Here is a 14,338-nt window from a genome sequence, read left to right on the forward strand (position 1 = left end):
ACTGTCTGTGAGCGGCCATACCATCTGGCCTGCGATCCGCCCAGGTGTTTGCCGTGCCTGGAGACCCGTAAGGGAGAAAAGGGGATCCTGGAGGGTGAGCTTTCTGGTTCCCAGCAGGGTGTCGGATGCCCTGTATGGAATTGGGAGTGATACCCCTCTTCGGCCCCGGATTTCGTGTAAACGGGAGGCCGGGAGCTAGCCACTCCCGGTCAATCGGCTTCCGTCGCGTTTTCGCTCCGGTGGCGAGTGCCAAGGTTGTGGGGGTCTGCGTAGGGAGGTCGGAGATGTAAGGGTTTTGGTGGGCCCTTGCACCGAAGATCCACCCCGAAACAGACAACCACTCCAGAAGCGCTATATCCCTCGAGTTAGCCCTGGCGACCGCTCCGGTTTGGCGGAGCGGCGTCCCAAATGTGTGGCTCCGTGGCGGGTGGGGAGGCCGAGGGACGAATTATTTATTATCATGGAGGAAAAACCCTTTCCACCACTAAAAAGATCCCGTCCGGACACCGGCGGGGGAGAAAAGTGTATCGGCGCATGTAAGCGCTATTTAATTATGTCTTGTGCAAAGGAAGGTGAGACCTTGAAAAAGGTTTCTCCCTTCTTAATTCGCAGAGTGTTATCACAGATTGTGCCTGGGGACCCAAAGAGCGTGAAGAAGCTCAGGGATGGTACACTACTTATAGAGACCCTGAACGACACACAGAGCGAAAAACTACTTGCTATGGGAACGCTCCATGACATTCCGATTAAGGTGGAGGTGCACCGCACTCTTAACACCTGTCGGGGAGTCATCAGTCACTACGACCTCCTATACGTGGACATCGAAGAAATCAAGAGAGAAATGTTCTCTCAGGGAGTGACTGATTGTCGTCGACTCACCACAAGGCGCAACGGAGAAAACGTAAACAGCACCTCCGTGATCTTGACGTTTGCGCGTGATAGACTACCCGACAAGGTGTTTGTGGGCTATGAATCGGTACCAGTGAGGCCATTCATCCCAAATCCCGTGCGTTGTTTAAATGCCAACGGTTCGGCCATGTCGCGTCGCGCTGCGAGGGTAAGGCCACCTGCCCGCGCTGTGGCAAAGACGCGCACGAGGATAAGGAGTGGTCTTCGGAACCTCTTTGTGTGAATGGCGAGGGTACACACCCAGTGTACTCTCGTGATTGCCCGAAGATGAAAGAAGAGAGGAAAGTCATGGAGATAAAAACACTGGAAAAAATCCCATATGCGGAAGCGAGGAGAAAATACAGGGCGCTAATCGCTCCAACTTTCTCCCGGTCCTTTGCTTCCGTTGCAACCACGCAATGTGTAAAGTGTACCATCGCCACGCAGACAGAGATCCCGAAAGAATCCCCAATAGAAACCACGCAAGTGCCTAAACCAAAAAGGGTGAAGGATGGAAAGAGTAAGGTGGACAAGGAGCCACCTACTCCTGTGGGCCCTTCAAAGAAGAGCCCACTAAAAACCACCAAGGGGAACACGCCAAAAGGGCGTGAGAATACACCTTCCCCGCCGCCACCAGTGAAGCCAAAGAAGCCGGAGGTAATTGAAGAGGACCAGAGTATCTCTGATACTGAGGTCTTCGCAAACGAGTGGAAGAGGAAACATCGCTTCAAGCGATAACCTCAATAGAGTTGGTCATCTCCCTTTTTAGTCATCTTATTTATTTATATATTTATTTATTTATTTTAATTTAACATTTTAAATGTGTTCCATTCTGCAGTGGAACTGCAATGGTTTTTATCGGCATAAGGAGGAGCTGGCCATTTTAATCCAAGATTTTAAACCCTCTTGTATTTGTCTCCAAAAGACCCATTTTAAGGCTGAAGATAAGGGTATTCTGAAGGGGTTCACTGATTTTAGAATGGATGACCTAAGTGGCCAACGAGCCCAAGGGGGAGTAGCAGTTGCGGCCCGTGAGGCCCTTTACACCTCGCAAGTCCAACTGAACTCTCCATTCCAGGCCGTCGCTGTCACGGTGCACACCCCTGAGAGGATGACGTTATGCAACGTGTATCTGCCAGAGGGTGCACCGGTGACCCGCCTGAACCTTGAAGCCCTTGCCCACCAGCTTCCTCAGCCGTTCATTCTGATGGGAGATTTTAATGCCCATGACCCTCTCTGGGGAGGGCCAGAAACCCAAAGCAATAGGAGAGGTCGAATTTTATCCAACTTTATTGACGATTTTAACCTGTTTTTATTAAATAGCGGCGAAAAAACCCGCTTTAACAGCTTCAATGGGGAATTCTCAGCAATAGATCTTTGTCTATGCTCGAGAAGTCTAGCCCCAAAGCTGAAAATGTCCACCCACAACGATCTCTGTGGGAGTGACCATTTTCCTCTTCTACTCGTTAAAGAAGACTCTTCGCCCACCATTTCAAAACCTCCGGAAAAGTAGCGTATTAACCGTGCGGACTGGCCACTTTTCAAGCGTACGTTTACATATAAACACGACGCAAGTTTCGACGCGTTGCACAACGTCGATAAACTAAGTTCAACGCTGTTGGCGGCAGCTACCAAAAGTATCCCTCGTACGTCCGGGAACATTAATCGAGCTCCTGTCCCTTGGTGGAACGGGGAATGCGACCGGGCGATTCGGGCGAGGAAAAAAGCATTGAGTATTTTTAGAAAATATCCCACGGCAACTAATCTGGCATCGTACCGCCGCCTGAGAGCGCGAGCTCGAAGGGCCGTGAAGGAGGCCAAGAGGGCTTCCTGGATAGAATACGTCTCTACCATCAACCATCGCACGCCGCTTGGTCAGGTATGGGACAAAGTGAAGAAAATCTCCGGGTCCAAGGGCTCATTTGTCATCTCGCCATTGCTTGTTGCTGCCCGGGTGGTTAATTCACCTGCCGAAATAAGCAACATATTTGCCAGTCAGTTCGCGGCCAATAGCAGTGACGAGGGCTATGCCGCGGACTTTGCGAACCTGAAGAGGCGATGCGAGAGTGTCCCTCTCAATTTCGGTGCAGGTCCTACAAGCGAATATTACAATGAGCCTTTCACGTCCTGGGAGCTTAAATCCGCCATCGAAGACTCCCATTACACCTCGCCAGGGGCGGACGAAATCCACAACGCATTTCTCCGGAACATTCCGGAAAGTGCGATTGGGGAGGTCCTAAATACCCTCAACCAACTTTGGAACGAGGGCAGTTTTCCAAATGCCTGGCGAGAGTCCATCGTGATACCAATCCCAAAACAGGGCAAGGACAAAAATGACCCGAACAACTACCGTCCCATATCTCTCACCAGCTGCCTGTGCAAGGTGATGGAACGGATGGTAAACCGACGTCTCATGTGGTGCTTGGAGAGTCGTCACCTGCTCTCCGACGCTCAGTGCGGCTTTCGGCGTGGAAGGTCCACGACAGACCATCTGGTGTGCACTGAGAACTTCATCCAGGAAGCCTTTCTCCACCGTCAACACGTCATAGCAGTCTTTTTCGACCTGGAGAAGGCCTTTGATAGTGTGTGGCGATGGAGAATCCTCAACACGCTCCACAAGTGGGGATTTAGAGGCAACATGGCCCTATTTATCAGAAATTTTTTAACTAACCGCCTTTTTAAAGTAAGGACTGGGAAGCACTTATCCCGACCTTTTACACAGAAGAACGGGGTACCCCAGGGCTAAGTACTGAGCGTGACGTTATTTGCCATCGCCATCAACGACGTGGTGGAATGCATCAATGCCCCGGTGATGGCATCGCTCTATGTGCACGACTTAGCCATATTTTGCCGGTGGACACGACTGCCAAACGCTTCCAGGCAAGCCCAGGTGACTCTAAACAAACTGGGAGAGTGGTCGCGAAAGAACGGATTTCGTTTCTCCATGGAGAAAACGAAATGCGTGCACTTTCACCGTCTTCGCGGTTACCACGTTACCCCGACCCTAACCCTGTTGGGTAGGATTCTTCCATTTGTGGAGTCCGTCCGCTTTCTCGGCATGATCCTGGACCAAAAGCTGAACTGGCGGGAGCATATCCGCGTGTTACGCGAGAGGTGTCGCCAAACCCTCAACGTTTTAAAGTTTTTAACTCACTCCACTTGGGGAGCAGACCGCACCACCATGCTTTTATTGTACAGAGGCTTGGTGCGATCCAAACTGGACTATGGATCCATAGTGTATTCCTCAGCACGAGAGTCTTACTTGAGACCACTCACATGTGTCCACAATGCTGGGATACGGTTGGCCACCGGGGCATTTAGAACAAGCCCAGTCCCAAGCTTACTTGCAGACGCAGGGGAGCCTCCGTTGGAAACCCGCAGGATGATTTTATTGGGCAACTATGCCTGTAAAATTTTGTCAGAGACAATCCACCCTTGTTTTAACATAGTTTTTAACCAACGGTTTTTAGACTTATTTAACAGGCGGAGAAGGGCAACTAGGCCCTTTGCCGTTCGTTTTAATGATTTTATTAATGAGGTAAATTTTACATTTCCTCAAATATGCCCCGTCTCCTATGCTAAGTATCCGCCTTGGTTAACACCAATGCCGGATATTAAACTCATTGCCAGTGCACGCCGCAAAGCCAAGACGACCGATTCCGAATACCAGCAGCTCTTTAGTGCCGTCCTCGGCTCACTTTCTGACTTCGTCCCAGTCTACACCGTTGGGTCAAAGTCAGAATCTGCATGTGCCTATGCGGTCGTGTCCCACTACCATGGAGTCGTGAGGAAAAAACTGCACACTTCTTGCAGCATTTTCACAGCCGAGCTGTCAGCCATAAGGACGGCCCTAGGAGAAATAAAAGAAAGCAATGGCTCTTTCCTCATCTGCACCGACTCGTTGAGCGCCCTAAAATCTTTATCGGTCTTTGCACCTGTGCACCCGATAGTCCAGGAGATCCAATATACCCTGTTGTCCCTTCAGAGAAAGGGGAACAGGGTCTCCTTTATATGGACTCCTGGTCACGTCGGCATAAGAGGCAACGAAAAAGCTGACCAGGCAGCGAAGGATGCCCTTCGACAACCCGAGACCGACTCCACCTTGGTTCCAATGGAGGACGTGAAGGCCGCCTTGCGGAACTCGGTCCTGCATCAGTGGAAGAAGACTTGGCAGTCTCTGCAAAATAATAAACTCAGGGCAATAAAACCGGTCGTTTCCCCATGGTCCTCTTCCATCCGGAGCATTCGGAGGGAAGAGGTCATGATTACGCGCCTGAGAATAGGACACTCTGCCCTCACTCATTCGTACCTCTTTGCGGAGGTAAAAGAACAGCCCCGCTGCAATGAGTGTTTCCAACCCCTGACGATAAAACATATCCTGACGGAATGTACAACATACCAAAGGGCCAGAGACATGTTTAAGATAAGGGGAGACTTAAGAAATATTTTAGGGGATGACTCTGGGTCTATAAACCGAGTCTTAAGGTTTTTAAGGTATACTGGTTTAATGGGGCAGCTTTAGCTTTGGAGCTCATAATTTTAATGCTTTTGATTTTAGCATTTTCCTTTTTTTTCTGTTTTTTTTGTTTATTTTATTTATTTATATATTTATTCGTATTTATTTGTTTACTTATTCCTAGTTTAAAAGGAACATAAGTTTTACGTAATGACAGTGGTGCAAAATGACCATAGCTGTCGACGCACCCTACAAACCCCTAAAACTACTACTATGGACGGGAGGCGATGTGCCACGCCCACATCCGCCATCCAGGTTAGAAGGCTTACATTAAGCAGGCCCTGAATGGCCTTATTTTCCATGGTTTCCAGGCGGTTCCACATCGTCTTATGACACGCGAAAATTTGGCAGCCGTAAATAATTTGTGGACGGATGATCGACTTATACAGCCGCATCCGGTCCGCATGAGAGATCGAGGATGCTTTAAAGGCGAGACATCGAAGTTGATTTACCGCGACGATGGCTTTACGACGGCACAGATCAAGGTGTGGTTTAAAGGTTAATTTGGCGTCAAGAATGACGCCAAGGAATCGGTGGGAGGAAGCTTTCGGAATGCAATGGTTCTGTAAGCGGAGTGGAATGTGCGTGGGCGGCGTCGGGCGAAGTGGACATGTGTACTCGTGTCGACATTTAAATGTATTTTCCATGTTTTCATCCACTTATGAATTTTATGGAAATGTGAGTTGAGGCGTCTGAAATTCGCGCTGCGTACCCGAGACGTGGCGGCAATGGCGCTGTCATCGGCGTATATGTAAAGGGACGTGTGCGGCATCGCAGGCATGTCATTCACGAATAAATTGAATAAAAACGGGCTGATTAGAGAGCCTTGCGGAACACCCGCTTCGGCTCTCTTCACAGAGGAGAGGGAGTCCCCAATAGACACTCGGAATTGGCGATTGGAAAGGAAACTGGCGGTAGGCTGCCAGGTTTGTTGCCGTAGGGTATTTTTTAAAAATATTCAACGCTTTCTTCCTCGTCCGGATCGCCCTGTCGCATGCTTCGTTCCACCAAGGGACGGGTGCCGGATGTGCAAGGAACACTTTAGGTAGCTGCGGCTACGAGCGTTGAAGTCAGCGTCTCGACATTTTGCAACGCGTCTAGACTTGTGTCATGTTTAAAATGAAAATTATTCCTAAAAAGCGACCAGTCGGCACGGCTGATACGCCAGTTTTCCGGAGGTCTGAAGGTGCTTGGCGAACGGTCTAATTTCTCGAGTAGAAGAGGAAAGTGGTCACTCCCACAGAGATCGTTGTGGACGATTATCTTCAGCTTCGGGGCTAGGCTTCTCGAGCATATGGCAAGATCTATTGCTGAAAATTCCCCGTTGAAGCTGTTGAAGCGAGTTTTTTCCCCGCTATTTAATAAAAACAAATTAAAATCCTCATTAAAATTCGATAAAATTCGGCCTCTCCTATTGCTTGGGGTGGATGGGCCTCCCCATAGTGGATCATGGGCATTAAAATCGCCCATCAAAATAAATGGACGAGGTAGCTGACGGACAAGGGCTTCCAAGTTGAAACGAGTTACCGGTGCACCCTCCGGCAGATACACGTTGCATAACGTCATCGTCTCTGGGGTGTGCACTGTGACAGCCACTGCTTGGAATGGGGTTTTCAGTTGGACTCGGGAGGTGTAAAGGGCCTCGCGAATCGCAACTGCCACTCCTCCTTGGGCGCGTTGACCACTCGTGTCGTCCAGTCTAAAAACAGTGCACCCCTTTAAAACACCCTTGTCTGTCGCCTTAAAATGCGTCTCTTGCAGACAGATGCAAGAGGGATCAAAAGCGTCCATTAAAACGGCCAGCTCCTCCTTGTGCCGATAAAAACCGTTGCAGTTCCACTGCAGTAAAAAGGCCATTAAAATTAATTATAATTAAAATAAATAAATAAAGGATTAAATGTGTTTTAAAATTTGGGAGATGACCGGTTGTTAAGAAATCATCGCTTAAAGCGATGTTTCCTCCTCCACTCAGTTGCCAGGACCTCCGTATCCGAGATACTCTGGTCCTCCAGAACCTCCGGCCTCCCTGGTTTTGCGGGAGGTGTAGGGGAAGGTGTCTTCTCACGCCGTGTTCCCCTTGGTGGTTTTTTGTGGGCTCTTCTTCGAAGGGCCCACCGGAGTAGGTGGCTCATTGTCCACCTTACTCTTTGTCTCTTTGGTGCTTTTTAATTTTTTGCTTTGCGTGACCAAAGCAGTGACTTGTGAGGCGTCAGTTTGCGTGGCGATGGTGCACTTTGGCAATGGGGTAGACGCGACGGAAGCAAAGGACTGGGAGAAAGTTGGGGCGACGAGTGCCCTGTACTTTCTCCTCGCTTCCAAGTATGATGTCTTTTCCAGCGTCTTTATCTCCATGATTTTTCTTTCCTCTTTCATCTTCGGACAATCACGGGAGTATACTGGATGTGTACCCTCGCAATTGACGCAAAGAGCTTCCGAGGAGCACTGTCTATCCTCGTGCGCGTCCTTGGCACAGCGCGGGCAGGTTGCCTGGCCCTCGCAGCGCGACGCGACGTGGCCGAAACGTTGGCACTGAAAACAACGCACGGGATTTGGAATGAACGGCCTCACTGGGACCGATTCATATCCAATGAATACCTTGTCGGGCAGCCTATCTCGAGCGAACGTCAAAATCACGGACGTGGTGTTAATATTTTCGCCGTTGCGCCTTGTCGTTAGTCGACGACAATCCGTCACTCCCTGAGAGAACATTTCTCTCTTGATTTCGTCGACGTCGTCATAGAGGAGGTCGTAATGGCTGATGACTCCCCGACAAGTGTTGAGAGTGCGGTGCACCTCAACTTTTACCGGAATGTCATGGAGCATTCCCATTGCCAATAATTTTTTGCTTTGTTTTTCATTAGATGTCTCTATAAGAAGAGTACCGTCCCTGAGTTTCTTGACGCTCTTTGGGTCCCAAGGTACTATCTGCGACAAAACTCTCCGTATAAGGAAAGGAGAGACCTTTTTCAAGGTCTCACCTTCCTTAGCACATGACATTATGAGGTACCGCTCGCAAGCACCTATGCATTGTTCTCCCCCGCCCGAGTCCGGATGGGATCTTTTTGTTGGTGGAAAGGGTTTTTCCTCCATAATAATTAATAATTCGTCCCTCGGCCTCCCCACCCCCCACGGAGCCACACATTCGGGACGCCGCTCCGCTGGACCGGAGCGGTCGCCAGGGCTAACGCGAGGGATATAGCGCTTCTGGAGTGGTTGTCTGTTTCGGGGTTGATCTTCGATACAAGGGCCCACCAAAACCCTTACATCTCCGACCTCCTAGGACTCTTTAACGCCTTCCTCGGATCGCACCCGGACTTCGTACTGGTCTACACCGATGGGTCGAAGTCGGAGTCCGCATGTGCTTATTAGGTCGTCTCCCGCTACCATGGAGTCGTGAGGGAAAGATTGAACACGCTTTGCGGTATATTCACAGCCGAACTGTCAGCCATAAGAACCGCCCTAAAACACCTAAATGATAATAACGGCTCTTTTCTCATCTGTTCGGACTCGTTGAGCGCTCTAAAATCCATTTCGGTGTTCTCATCAATGCACCCGATAGTCCAAGAGATCCACCATAGCCTCTTATCCCTTCAAAGAAAGGGGACCAGGGTATCCTTTATGTGGATTCCTGGTCATGTGGGAATACCTGGCGACGAAAAAGCCGACAAAGCAGCGAAGGAAGCCCTGGACCAAAATGAGTCCGATCATTCTTTGGTACCGGTGGAGGACATAAAGGCCGCTTTGCGGCATAATGTCCTGAAACAGTGGAAAGAAGCTTGGCGGTCCCTAATAAATAATAAACTTAGGGAGATAAAACCGGTTGTTTCGGCATGGCCCTCTTCAATCCGAAAGATTCGGAGGGAAGACGTGACGATTACGCGTTTGAGGATAGGGCACTCTGCCCTCACACACTCGTACCTCTTCACGGAGGGAAAAGTGCAACCGCGCTGCAATGAGTGCGACCTGCCCCTTACAATGAATCATATTCTTACGCAGTGCCAAAAATATACAAGGGCCAGAGAAAAGTTCCATGTAAGCGGAGATTTGGAACAAATATTAGGAGATGACCCCAACTCTTTAAGCAAGGTTTTATTATTTTTAAAGGAAACTGGCCTAATGAGGCAACTTTAGCCGTGGTAATTTTATTCTTGTCGATGTCATTTGTTTTTAATATTTATCTATTTATTTATTTATTAAACCTTAACTGTGGTTTTTAAAAGTTTCGACGTGGTGCAAAATGACCTCAGCCGTCGATGCACCCCATAAACAAAAATACTACTACTACTAGGAAACTGGCGATCAATTTGATGAGGGGCGGAGGAAAGTGCGAAAGGTGCAATTTGTAAAGCAGACCGTTATGCCAAACTCTATCGAACGCACGGGCGATGTCGAGAAAGACAGCGTCCGTGGATCGACGGAGATTAAAGCCGTGTCCATAAGCGAAGTATTTGGTGCGGCACGGAGACGCGAGATCGGAAACCGAATTGCTCCGGGCGGAAGATGCCATGAGCTCTCGCGTGCGATTCGAGCAGAGTCAGGACTCGCTCGAAAATTTTGGACAAGTTAGATAAAAGAGTTATCGGGCGACAATTACCGGGGATTGAAGGGTCTTTCCCAGGCTTCGGTAGGAGGATAACTTTCCCTGTTTTCCAATAGGATGAGAAATGGGAAGCAAGGTAACAATGGTTAATCAAATCCGAAAGAAGAAGGGGAAACACGGGAACGGAGGCGGCAAGTTTAAGCTGATGAGTAGTGATACCATCAAAACCGGGTGCTTTTTTGGACGGGAGAGAGGTGAGAATCCCTTTGATATCGTCCGCCGACGTTATCAAGGGGAGATCAGGGGGATTCAACGGAAGGGATTTGAAAAACTTTTGGTTTCTACGATCAGCTGGGGAGGGGGTGGGATCGACTGCCATGGTGGACTCCAGGTGGGCAGCCTGGATGTCCGCCTTTTTAGTCGGATCGAAAATTAATTGGTCGATTAATTTCAGAAGAGGGTTGGTAGATTTAAGGTTGCGGCGAAGGGACTTGGATATTTTCCAGAGGGAGTTATCCTCGAAAGACAGGGAGGAAACATGACGCAGCCATTCCTGCGAAGAAAAAGCCTTAATGGACCGTCTGACGTGAGCAGCGAGGCGGTTGTATCGGGACTTATCCCAAGGCAATCGGTCTCTCTGCCACAGTCGACCGGTGGCATTTCGTGCTTTGATCATCACAAGAATGTGAGGTGGAAGGGGACGCGATCTCCTCCCAGAAATGGGAGGAATAAATTTCGTTATTCGGCGTTTCGCTTCTGCAAAGGCATCCGAAACGGCTTCTGCTCGGCGGTCAAGGTCCGCAGGAGTGGGGGAAGAAAGGGGAGCAAACGGCTCCAAGACGTCTGCCAGGGAAGCAGGAATAAGGTCCCAGGTTAAGGATGGGGTAGGTGGGGGAAGAAGACGAGGAGAGGAGAGGGGGAAGTGAAAAAGGACCGGCAAATGGTCGGACGAAAAGTCTCTGATGACCGAGGGCGTGCCGACGAAAGGAAGGTTGATCGCCAGACCAAAGTCGATAATGGATACACAGGAAGGGCATCGGGAGACACGTGTTAGTAGGGGGAAAATGTTTGTCCTGGCGCAGGTTTGACCTTGACATTCCAACCCGGAACTATCGGTCGCAGAGAAAAACAAATGACGTCACGTGAAAGAGGGGGGCATTTGTCCTTCACAGGCAATATAATTGCATCACGTCAACCCAACCCACGCAGGAAAAATCATCCTGGCGCAAGTTTCACCTTGAAACTCAAACCCGGATACATCAACAACTATCGGTCGTAGAGAAAAACAAATAACGTCACGTGAAAGAGGGGGGAGGGAGCATTTTTCCTTCATATGCAATCTAGTTGTACAACGTCAACCCAACCCATGCAGGAAAAATCATGACCCAGGGCCATCGCCTCTTATATCTCCAGAACTATCGATTGTAGAGTACAACAAACGCTGCCAAGTGAAAGAAGAGGTAATTATACTTCAGATTAATGCCTTAAAGAGTCCTCTTTATATTGGACAATATATAGATTTTATCAAATATCTCGTTTAATAATAACGATAACAACAAATAAACAAAAATAATGGAAAGACAACGTGATTATATGTTAAAAAGGTCCTTATTATTATATTTTTGATAGCACTTTAAATAAGCCCGTAAAAATTAATTAAAGTTCTCAAGACCTAATTTTTTGAAATTCCCGCTATTTCTCTTCAATTCCGCTTTGCTATTCTCTCATTCTATACCTATTAATCAGTCTCCTTCTCCTATTCGGAAATTGACATTTAAAGCGGAGGGCATGAAGAGAGAGTAGAATTGCGTTAACCGGGAAACGCCTATCCCGGCTTTTTCCCTTTCCACCACACTTTCTACGCAGTATATAAAGGGGACGGATCGGCGTTAGGTCGCCAGCAGATCGGGAAATATTCCCGGTCTATAGGCCCACCTAATCATCGTGTAGGGTTCCAGATGAGATCTTCCTCCGTGGGGCTAACACCAAAAGCTGTGGGGGTAAGTATGACCCGTTAGCCAAATTGGCTTTTCGGATTTTTTTTTCATTTTTTCTATACGCTCTAGAAGCGAGCAAATGTGAAGATGGGTCACTCTCAATGCCCGCCTTCGATTCCCGGCGAGAAAACCGGAGACCCTTTCCAGGGTATCCAAGGGTTTTCAGGGTACGGGAATATCATTGTCGAAAGGACACCCCTTATGTACCCCTTAGCGGGTTGAGCACCGTGGGGGTACTCAGTACTCTCGTACTGAGTATTTTCCAGAACTTTCAGACCGATCGGACCAGTGGTTTTGGCCCTATGGCCAAAAAAGCCGAAATTTTCGGGAATTATGCTCAATAACTCCGTTGTTTGAAGAGATAAAAATATGATTTAAATTTGAATGTTTATCAGAAAACAGCTGGCTACCGATTCCGCGTGGAATTAATCGTAAAAATATTAGGGTTCACCCTAGGGTAATAAGGGTATAGTAAAATCTCCGACTGAAGTACCCTTTTCAAAATGCTATATGATACCGAGCATAAGTGTTTACTATTCCCAATTTCTAAAAGTTTGATATACCAAATAGGTAGGTCACTATTCCTAAAAGAAAGGATAAGAATTAGGCGGTGGCGTTTACAAAAAACCCTCTAGATAAAAATATGGTTTAAATTTGAAAGTTTATCAGGGAAAATTTAGTTATCTATTCCGCATTGAATTACCCGTAAAATTATAAGTGTTTACCCTTGGAAAACTAAGGGTATGGAAAAATCCCTAATTGAGGTACCATTTTTAAAATTCTGTACGATACCAGACATAAGGGTATAACATTCCCAATTTCTAAAACTTTGATATACCAAATAGGTGGACCAAATATATAATGTTTTCTCTAAGGAATAGGGATACAAAATTGTTGAAATTCATAATATATATTAAAACGAACATTTTGTTTCAAATAATTTTTATTTGATTATTTTTTTTACATATAAAAAACTTTTCTTGGCTATAATTATAAATCATAACCTCCCCCACCGTCATTGTAAACATTCGGGGGAGAAAAAGTTTCGTCTCCCTCCCCCGAAAAAAGATTGTCGCCACCACCCCCTCCCCGAATCGGGTGGTCATCATCTCCACCTTCTCCACCCGGTAGCGGGTTTCCTCCTCCAAATCCTCCTTCAGAAATGACCCCTCCTCCTGCAACCGAAAGAATCTTTCCCGGATGCTAGCCTGCCAGAATAAAAATAGGTACCGTCAGTAGATATTAATTACACTTCGAGCATTATTAAAATTTGATATAACCAGTTAAAAAAGCTACCACAGAAGTTGATGAAGAGGTCAACGCTTCGGGTGACGTTGAGGTGGAGGTGGTGACGCTGACAGTGGGGGTGCTGTTAAGCGTCGTGGTTGAGGGGGTGGACTCCATCCTACAAAGGTAAAAACGAAAACTTTGTATACAATAAATCATATGTTTATATATATATATATATATTAATCGTTACTCACATCAATTAACTGGAGGGTGATTAGAACTGCCAAAACCACCCTGTCCTCGGTTACTATTAGAGGTAACGTCATCAGACACTACAAATGAAACATCTGTAGCGATTCTTTCAAGGATGATTTGACATATTCTAGCTCCTCTTCTCACCAAAAAATCCTCATCACTATGGTTATAGAGGAGAACCTTAATTTCCCCCCTATAATCAGGATCAATTACACCCGCCCCAACTTCTATCCCATACCTCAGCGAAAGACTAGAGCGGGATGCGAGTCTCCCGTAAAATCCTTTGGGGATTTCAAGGGAGAATCCGCAAGGTATTAAAGCCCGCCCCCGCTTAGGAATTATATCCCACTGGACAGCACTAATATCATATCCAGCAGGGCATTCATAGCATGGCATAGGGGTACTTGCAAACGGGTGTAGTTTCCTAGTGATGATGGAAATTCTGAAAATTTTAATATGATAAATATATATATTTAAGACCCCTCCTCAACCATATTCAAATAACATTTAAAATAATGTTAATTATCTCTAAGTCATAATTACCCAGAAGCAGAAGTAGTAGCCTCCATGATGATGATTTTTGGTGCAGGAGTGGTGACAAGACTGGAATATGGTGCAATTCGGCAATTCGGCAATGAGCGGCGATGATCAGAGGAGAGCGGATAATAGCGACGGTAGTAGATCTCTGCCAGGTGTTGAATGATGGAGACTCAAAGCTGAGGGTTTATATACAGGAACGCTTCTGTAGAGCATCATGCTACGTGCTAAAACTAGGAAGTTAGAGGAGGAGGTTGCATTAAGCAAGATCGGATAGTGGAGTGGGTTTTTTTTCACTCCGCTGACCTCACTCGTTGAACATATCCCAACATCCTTGAGAGATTCCTCATCCTCCTTAATCTCTTTCAATAACAA

At 47.4% G+C, this 14,338-nt stretch overlaps 1 long non-coding RNA gene across 3 annotated transcripts; it reads right to left on the reverse strand.

Annotated features, from left to right (window-relative positions):
* Nucleotides 1-13,083: 13,083 nt before the first annotated feature.
* Nucleotides 13,084-14,102, reverse strand: LOC139697391 (uncharacterized). Of its 3 annotated transcripts, none has more exons than XR_011702776.1 (3): nt 13,970-14,102; nt 13,238-13,346; nt 13,084-13,149 (listed from the first exon to the last, which is right to left on the reverse strand). It is a non-coding gene; the product is annotated as an uncharacterized lncRNA (long non-coding RNA). The 3 variants fall into 3 exon arrangements; XR_011702775.1 differs by lacking the exon at nt 13,970-14,102 and adding an exon at nt 13,426-13,846; XR_011702777.1 differs by lacking the exon at nt 13,970-14,102 and adding an exon at nt 13,426-13,846 and having other exon boundaries at nt 13,238-13,367.
* Between the last annotated feature and the right edge of the window lie 236 nt (nt 14,103-14,338).

This window comes from Hetaerina americana, unplaced genomic scaffold, assembly GCF_022747635.1.
Source record: "Hetaerina americana unplaced genomic scaffold, ioHetAmer1.1.p SCAF_75, whole genome shotgun sequence".
Taxonomy (NCBI): Eukaryota; Metazoa; Arthropoda; class Insecta; order Odonata; family Calopterygidae; genus Hetaerina; species Hetaerina americana.